Source organism: Drosophila gunungcola, chromosome 3R (assembly GCF_025200985.1).
Source record: "Drosophila gunungcola strain Sukarami chromosome 3R, Dgunungcola_SK_2, whole genome shotgun sequence".
Lineage (NCBI taxonomy): Eukaryota > Metazoa > Arthropoda > Insecta > Diptera > Drosophilidae > Drosophila > Drosophila gunungcola.
Window position 1 is genome coordinate 9,517,213 of NC_069139.1, and position 8,844 is coordinate 9,526,056.

Below are 8,844 nucleotides of genomic sequence, written 5' to 3' on the forward strand. Positions count from 1 at the left end.
CTGCTTAGGCGCGGGCTAAATGCCTTTCCGCCAGACTTGCCGAAGGGCAGAAAGTTTTCCCTTTGAAAGTACCTCTGCCCCGTCCGCTGGGGTCTTTTGTGGAACGACTTAGTGATACATTTTTTGCCTCTTCGAAGCCGTTGCTCTGCTTTGGCGTTATTAACTCTAATTACCACATTAAACGACAAAGTGTCTTAATATTCAATTATAAGTTTTTTTTCCTGTGCCGCATTCCATTTGGAGTGAAAGGCCCATTTCCTTGCGTGTCCTGCGTTGTTTGCGGTGGACTATTGGAAAAGTTTTGCCGATATTTGGGCCGTCTTATGTGCGTTTGGGTGTCCTTTTTGTGACCCTCAGCTACCGGCTTTAATGATGTCTGAGTGCTTACAAATTATTTCACCAAATGTGTTTAGTGTTTAGATTGCTTTTGATTTTGTTTGGTGAAAGTTGGACAATGCCAGCCCTAGTGTATGGCAACCAGGCGATGGCTTTCCTCGGAATAGAACCGATGAAATAAATTGCACTTATTGACTTTTTCTGACCCGCCCCGCAGGCAATTAACTCTTGCTAATGGCACCAGCCGTTGGTCATTGGGGATAACGTGAGCACGGAAAAAATTAATATAAACGGCTTTTTTGCAGTTCAGCAAATAGATTTTATGTTAATTTTAAAATTGGAATACAGTTTTGGTATAGTTGTCTAATAACTACATTTTGGTCGGTGCTACCGAACTAGGGTTTTCGGAACTCCAAATTAAAATAAGACGCCTTCATAAGTGATCTCAAAAACCTTGTTACCTCTGGAATTGAAAAATAAATGCTTAACATGTATATATATGGAATTTTGATAAAACTCAAAACAATATTTCCCCCCTGCTTGCGTATTAAATTCGAGTGTAATGGGAGCCCGTCGATGGCTTCATCAGGGAAATGCCTTTCACCGCACACAAAAACACACTCGCTCACATGCCAGCAACTCAATAAACTAATGAATGCTTATAAAGTCAGCGTGGTTGACAGAATTTTAATTAAAGAACCGTGAAGCGCTAATTTTGCATATTAATAACCGGGACAGAACTACACGGCACGCCATGACGTGAAGGCCACAAAGGATGTCTGCAACTAGCTGAAAGCTCCAACTGAAACTGAAATTGAAACTGAAGCGGAATATGCCGGAATGTGGCACTGGCACTGCCACTGGCACACACAAAGGCGATAAATAAAACAGTAGCAGGAGTCGTCGACTTCGACTCCACTGCCATTTAAGTAGTTGAAATTAATTTCAATTCAGCTCGCACATGTCCCGACACCACACATCCAATCCAGTGGGAGTTGGCTGGGGAATTTCTAGCAGCCCCGTCTCTTTGGAGTGTTTTATTCCGGCGGCACACGTTGCAGACATAAAAGTCGCCTCGCTGCTAAATTATAATATCAATTATTTCGCAGCACAGAGCACATAGAGGACTCTTCTGGCGACAGAAACAGCAACAGAAACAGGAGCAGGAGCAGGAGCAGGTCGTCAGGAATGAAGGCTTTGCCACCGGAGGCTGCCGTAATTACCGCTCGGTATGCAAATGGCAGCTAACTAGCTGTGTCAGGTACGCAAACAGAGTGACAGCATCTCCTGTTTTCCACTTCTCGTTTCCCGGAACTCGGCTCATTTTGTTACGTTTTGATGGCTTTTCAATTATGCGCTATCAATTAGCCAGCCCACAACCCATTTACTGGCGGCCCATTAGCTTTGCCTTTTGGCCCACAAATCAAGTTTTGTTTGCGTTATGATAGGAATTGTGCACTGAGAAAAAAGAACGCCGTTTGGAATTTATTGCTGGATTAACTTAGGTCAAGCTAACATGAGTATGTAATAAGATAAAATTAGATATTATATATTTATTTCACAATCACTAAACTGTTAGTTGTTACTATATCTAAAGACAAGCAACGTCAATGGAATTCGTTTAGTTTCGATAATTATGTTCCGGAAGTAAAGGCAAACAAATTATTTTCCTTAATACCCCAAGTGTAAATGTGTAAATTCATATAACTGAATTTTTCCCACAAAATGTTTAATATCAAAGAGCATGTCAAAGTCATACTTGCCCCGAGGCGCACTCCCTGTCCAATCCTTAGACTCATTACACACCAACGCCTCGAAAGCTGGGCAGCTTTGCAACTTTAATTTAAGCAAAACACGACGCTTTCCTTTTCCAGGGAAAAAAAACTCATTAAATCAATTTCACACCAGACTGAGAGCCACACCAGTTAGCAGTCTTCAGGGCCGATAAAAAAAATCTCCAGCTGTGGCTGAGGCTCGGTCTAAGACTGAGGCTGTTGGCCAGAACCTACTTCCCCGTGCCAATCGCAGCTCAAAGGACGCGCCAAAAGCCGCTGCCGCTCCAGATGAGTAGGCCCGGAAAAAGAGACCACTGCCGAAAAGTGCCGACCGCTGGTGGCCTGCCATTGTTTGGCAAAATGCTTTCCACAGCCTTTGTTTTCATTCCGCTCCTTGGGGCTCCTTCGTCCCTTCTCTCCAACAGAGAAATTGTTTCTGCGTGATTGAGGTTTTCCGGCAGACCTTTTCTTCATTTCGCAGCTGCTTAGCTTCGTGAAAGCCGAAAGAATCCAGGGCAGCGTTTAAAGAGGCCGTGCAAAATGTCTTTGTGGCCACAATTCATAAAATTTGCAACTGCCCAACTGGCTATATATTTAATATTTTGATTAATTTGGGCTTCCCTTTGTGTGGCACCCACGACAAAGATGTTTTGCCACAAAGTGAAAATTGTTATCAGCGCTTGATCTTTTTCAAACACAATGGCTAACCCTTTTTTCCGCCAAGATAAGGTTATTTTTGTTCGACAGAATTAAAAACTGGGTGGTGAAAAAGCAACAAAAGCCGAGGCAGGAATCAAAGGAAAGGGCCCCTCCACCTGGCAACCCTCAGAAGTGCTAATGGTAGAATTCGGAGATCAGGGCCGAAAATAAAGAAAATAATCTAAATGCAAATAAAACTATTTTCATGTCACAACAATGCCTTAAACAAGGGGAAACAAACGGAAAAGTAGAAAGGAAACTCAGGGCGCTGGGAAGTATGCAACTGAAATGAGAGCGAAAATAAACACTAAGAAGCAATGGCACACATTTTGAATACATTTATTTGCACATTTAGAAATGCAAACAGCGGGAAAAGACTGAAAAGCCGGGCGAGAAAGGACCCTTTTGCGCAGCCAAAGATGGAGAAAAGGATACTTCCGAGGGACTTTCCCCCATCTCTCACAGCTGGCAGCGCCAAAGTGAGTGAAATGTGTAACCCTTGCAATGATTTGTTAAATTACAAGCAAAGTTTTACCAGAAGGGGGAGCCGCGTTGCGAGTAATTAGTGAAAACCTTGGCTATGGCAATGAAAAATTGCTTGAAATTGGGCGTGAAAATGGCTGCCAACGTAGCTGGAGGGTTAAATAAATTCCTTTTTTTCCTGTTTTCCCTTTGGGTTCGTCTGCCTGCAAATTCACCAAAAGTCACATTAACTTGCCGTAGTACGCTGCTGGTTTCATTAGCGTTCCGCCCTATCAAGATCATGTTCTCGTTTTTTTGCCCAGCACTCGTAAGCCATTATTAATGCAGATAATTTCAGTTTTAATGTGTGCCATGCATTCCGCGAGGAAAGCTTCCAAAGGCAAATTAATGAAAGTTATCGGCGCAGATTTCTGGCAATCACAGTCTTGTCTCTGTGAACGGCAACTTTTTAATGGATCCCCAAATTGAGGCAAACTTTGAGCCATACCCACCAAAACTTAATCCGTCTCGAAGCCGAAAACCCGGAGCTTGGACAAACATTTCAGGCATCCGGGCAGAGTCATCGACGACCGCCTAGAAGCTTCTGCTTTCAATAAACAAATTTGTGCGCAAATATTTTGGTACACAAATTTCTGCCAGGCTACTAAATATTTTGTGTAAAGTCGTTGAACATTCACAAAGATTGCAATAATGACAGTCGAGGCTCGGCAGTCGGAGCGAAGTGGGCGTGGCAGGGGGGCTGGGCGCAGAATGTGTGTAAACTGGAGCAGGAGGCGGCATACATTTCGGAAACGAGGCGCACGAACCTACGGAATCGAGCTGAGCTGAGCGGGACAGACACACAAAAGTCAACATAAAATTTAATTAAAAACTTTGCAACAACTACAACGATGGGGCGTGCGCCGCCTTCGAAAATGAAACAACATAATGCAGCGCTGGCGGAAAACGTGAGGAACAGCCCAAGTCGACTTCTTGCCGGCGAAATTTGTATCTTTTCGCTACGGCAATCGGAATTACCAGTCGCAAGTTGAGGAAGTCCAAGATGTGCACAGCTAAAAAAAGAAATGATACACAGTGAAAACATATGGGTTGTAGTTTCAGCACTAAAAGTAAATGAAATTATAAAAATATATAAGAGATGAGTTATGCTTTCAAAGGTTGCAATCACAAAGTGATTGAACTCATCACTTAATCAGGTTCAAACGGTATCTATTTAATCAGCAAGTTATTTTGAAATCAGCTTTAACTTAGCACAAATCCACTTTTTGGGATAGAATGAATTTAACGAGTACAAATGTATGTATTTTTTTTTTTTTAAACAAAAAATAATTTGTTGTAATTTTTTCCAAGTAAAAAGAAGATCAGATAAACTTTATATTACATTTTTATTGTAGTGTGACGTCTTTGCTTGATTTCTATGCCAACGAACGAACTATGAACTTGGAGTTAGTCAAATTGGCCAAGTATATTGAGCAGGGGCTAGCGTAGCAAATTTCTAAGCGAACTTCAAGTTGGGCAGATAAAAAACAGGCAGCGGCAGAAATTTAAATATATAAAATGGATGAAAATAGCGATGCCAAGGCAGCCGCTTCTTCACGATTCCGATGCGGCAAGAGGAAAACCAATTACGAATTCAAATGAAATTCATGAAATTCCTGCCACTTTGTGCTGAACTTAAACCACGTCTTTGTAATATATATCACTTTGAAAGCCTCCCGAAAAAATAAAGAACAGGAAGAGGCCGCAAAAACTGTGCCATAGTTTCGTAGGGCATCCACATCCGCATCCGCAATCGCATCCTCTACGTTGGGGGTGTGTTGTACGAATATATATCCCCGCCCTCGAGGAGTTCGAGACGTTCTCGAGGCATTTAAATTGCCGGCATGATTTGAAATACAAATTGAGCAAATTGGCAGGAAAAACTGTGCAAAGTGCTCCTCGACCGCAACGCCCAGTGAATTGAGGTAGGATGTTGGCAAAAGCGATGCCATCAGGAATTCGAGTATTCTTCGGAAATGCTCTTAAAGTTCGCTATCTCTGTCGTGTTTAGTGTACGCCTTGAAATTGCTATTGATTTTTCTGCTTTATCTTTGCAGCCCGCGGAACATGAGTACACTCAGCTATCGCGTTACGCCCCGTCATAATTAAAATGTTAAAAATATGGTCACGGAATCTTCGAAGGCCCGCTGCTGCCTGGCTTTTAATGGGCGATGTCGTAAATGATATGGCGACCGCATTGAATTTCCAATGAATAGCGACCAGCTTGGGTGGTTTGAGTGGAGCGTTGTCACCTTGACAACCACTGGAAGCTCGTTAGCCAGCTTAGCTACAGTTTATCTCCTGCAATTGGCGACCCACGACCCTCGACCACCCACCAGCACTTAGCAAAACGCTCTACTGGCCGCCTAATCGCATTCAATTAACACAGAACACAGAAATTCCAAAGGGAAAAACTAAACTACAAGAAAACGCAACTTCTGCCGATGGCAAGACAATGCTGAAATCGCTCGTAAGACGGGCCAAAGTGCATGGCAGAAAAGCAAATCCAATAAAGTTGTTATTCCTTTTGCTTTGGCTGGTCGAAAGGCGTTTATAAATTACTTAAAGCGCTTAAGGCCGGAGAAAAGAAAACCCGTGCTTGAGGTTGAGAGTGGGCCAACAACTTGTGGCGTGACCGACCGTTCGAAGCCAATCCGGCAATATGTTCGCCGATTTTCCTATTGCCTTGGCTGTTTGGCCGTTTGGCCGTTTGGCCGTTTTGCCGTCTTGCCGTTTGGTTGTTTGGGCTGCTGAGCAGATTAAAGCGTATCGTGTAGCAGCAAATCCAAACCGCAAGCGGCCAACAAAGGAGCAAAAGTGGAGAGGTGCAGAAGAGGAGGCGGGAAGCACTGGGAAAGCCTACCAATTGAATATCAATCAACTTTTGGGGCGTGCGTGTGTGCGGCGGCATCAGCCCAAAATCCCCCAGCAAAAGGAGCTGAAACAAAAGGAGGCATTTATGTGGGTGTGGGTGTAGGTGTGGGTGTAGGTGTGGGTGTTGGCGAAGTGAAGTGGCCTTGGCCCCCACTCCCGTAATGGAATTAAAACTGGCAATTTCGAAGCAAATTGCTTGATAGGCTGTCTTTTCTTGCAAGTGTGATGTGATGGCTGCTGCACAGGGAAAAATGATAACAGGATTATGCTGATATTGAAAAAATAGATTTCATTCAGGCTTTAAATTATCTGTGGAATAGAAGCAAAGGCAACAAACATTTTGCAATGAATAAAAAGTGTAAAAGAAATCTACTTATTAATAAAATTAAGCTATAAATACTGCTTGGGGTTTCTTCAAGTCTTTATTTGAATATTAAATTTTTGAAAGAAATTATTTCATTTACCATAACAAAAGATTTTAAATCAGTTAAGGAATCTGTAATAAAACTGATTGTTCTGAATGGGATAAATGGCGACTTTATCTCTAAGTAGTATTCAAAAAAAGCCACTACATTTTTAAATAACAAAGAAATCATTTTTTTTTTGTAATAAAAACATTATAATAATTTGACCAATTTGTCACTAATTAAATTGTGAAGAAGCTATGCGGAAATAAGATTTCCTTAGCATATTAAAGATTTATTATTTTTTTAAGTGTTCTGAATAGCCCCCACATTGAAATTGTACAAACGCGTCTAACCGAATTAGGTAACACAAATCAATTGCATTAAATGGCAGCTAGCGGGTGTCTTCGCCCCTTTTAGGCTGCCAGAGTGTGTGTGGCTTGGATTCCGCCTCCATCGCACTCCCCTGCCAAAAATTTTACCATACGAAATTGCTGTACACGTCTCGTATGCGCAATACTTGCAGGCGTATGCCAAAAACAATTGTGCTGGCCTGAACAGGCAGCCAAATAAATGCCGACGAACAGCTGCAAACGACTTATTTATGCCGCAAAGAATTCCGAACCCATTCCAGCGTAAATCGGTCCTCCTATGATATCCCTATTATGGCCTGCTTCTAAGGATTAAGTCTGCCTGAATCCTAATTTACACAGCTTCTGGGTATTTACCTCTTCCGAGGGCGAAAAACTTTTGCTTAGCTTTTTCGGCGAACACTCTCAAGTATTTAAATTTAGAGGATTTTTACGTAGCTTCGTTTCGTTCCTTCGCTTTCGCCATTGCATGTGTTTATTTCATTTCTCATTTTCACAAACATTCTTCCACCCACAAAAACACACACCCCTGCACACACAACTAAAGACGCCACATGCCAAGTTCTACTTCATTTCATGTCGGCATTTGCACATTTTTATTTTTGTTTTTTGCCCAGCTGGTGTATGTTTGTTTGTGTGTGTTGAAGGAAATTTTGTTATACTTTTTGGTTTCTTGAGGCGGCTCCAACTTCCCCCATAGTCGCGCGCAAAAGTGCGACTTGGAAGCCACCGCAAAACAATGAAAATTGGTTTTGTTACTTTGCTTACTTTCGCAGACTCTCTTCTTGGCTAAGACCGTTGTGCGGTTGAGCCCTTGGCGGTGGCATTTTATTGCCCACCCCGTTATTTTTACTGTATTTATTCGGCAGCTGGCAGGAGTATGGCCACCCAAAAACCACCTACCACATACCACCTACCACCTACCACCTACAAGCCATAAAGCCACCAGCTTCTGCTGTTGATGGCGTTGAGTATTATCGCATAAAATCCAAAATGTAAACACTGGCACAAGTCGGTTCCTTGCAGCACGTACACGTTTATATTGTAAGCGACATTTGCTGCCAATTTGAATATTTCAGTACGAACAGCTCCCACAAGAATTCACTAATATGCTGCAAATTATTACCTGGCCTGCACCACTGGAACTCACGTGACGAGCGATCGCTTCAAGTTTATTATCCTTGGGGTTTTCACTCAAATTTCTCGTTCATTTCAGTTAGCTTATCCCTTTGTGTTTTCCACTTTTCAGTTGCAGTCGAAAAACTGCTTTGTTTTAGTTTAGCACACTGCACAAATGACCACAATCCTGCCGCTAGATTCTTTTTTGCTGGCACAGCTGTTGTCCTGCTGAAGCTTTGCTGACTGGCACCAAAAACGAGTCGCGCGCGTTCGTGTCAACTGCGTCGAAGGTTCACTTTCAACTGAAACCTGCTGGCCGTTCGCCGTCGTTTCCTAGCGCCCCGCACTCGGCTTCGGGTCATTGCTTCGGGGCACTTCGGCCGGGCTCGGCTACGCCCACGAGGGCACACGAGCGGCGGAGAGAGAACGCTGTCCGGAGAGCGGCCAGCTCCTGGCTCTCTCCCAGTTCGCCGCAGGACAACTGTGCCACGGCGAATTCGGAATTACCAACTCACGTTTCTGGCTTTTCGCATACAAAATAATAACGAGTTTTGTTTACAAGTGTTATTATCGAAACAAATTGAAATTAAACCAAAAAATAATGCTTCATATAGAAAATTGCTCATGTTATTGTTATGTTAAGTTATTATGCTTATTCAAATGAATGAATTAAATAAACATTTGTAACTCATTTAAAAATTATGCTGTTTTTAGAACATTTTCGAAACTTAACAGTTCGCTTAA

The 8,844-nt window shown here is 42.7% G+C and overlaps 1 protein-coding gene across 6 annotated transcripts in view; it reads right to left on the reverse strand.

Annotated features, from left to right (window-relative positions):
• The window catches only part of LOC128252268 (neuronal growth regulator 1), a 64,518-nt gene extending 56,104 nt beyond the window's left edge, over nt 1-8,414 (reverse strand). For 5 of the 6 annotated variants that reach the window (XR_008267296.1, XR_008267297.1, XM_052979868.1 and 2 more), the window contains exon 1: nt 8,108-8,414. The gene's annotated coding sequence lies outside the window, so the exon portion shown is untranslated. The remainder of the gene's footprint in view (nt 1-8,107) is intronic. The other variant, XM_052979878.1, reaches the window with a different exon arrangement.
• Nucleotides 8,415-8,844: the final 430 nt, after the last annotated feature.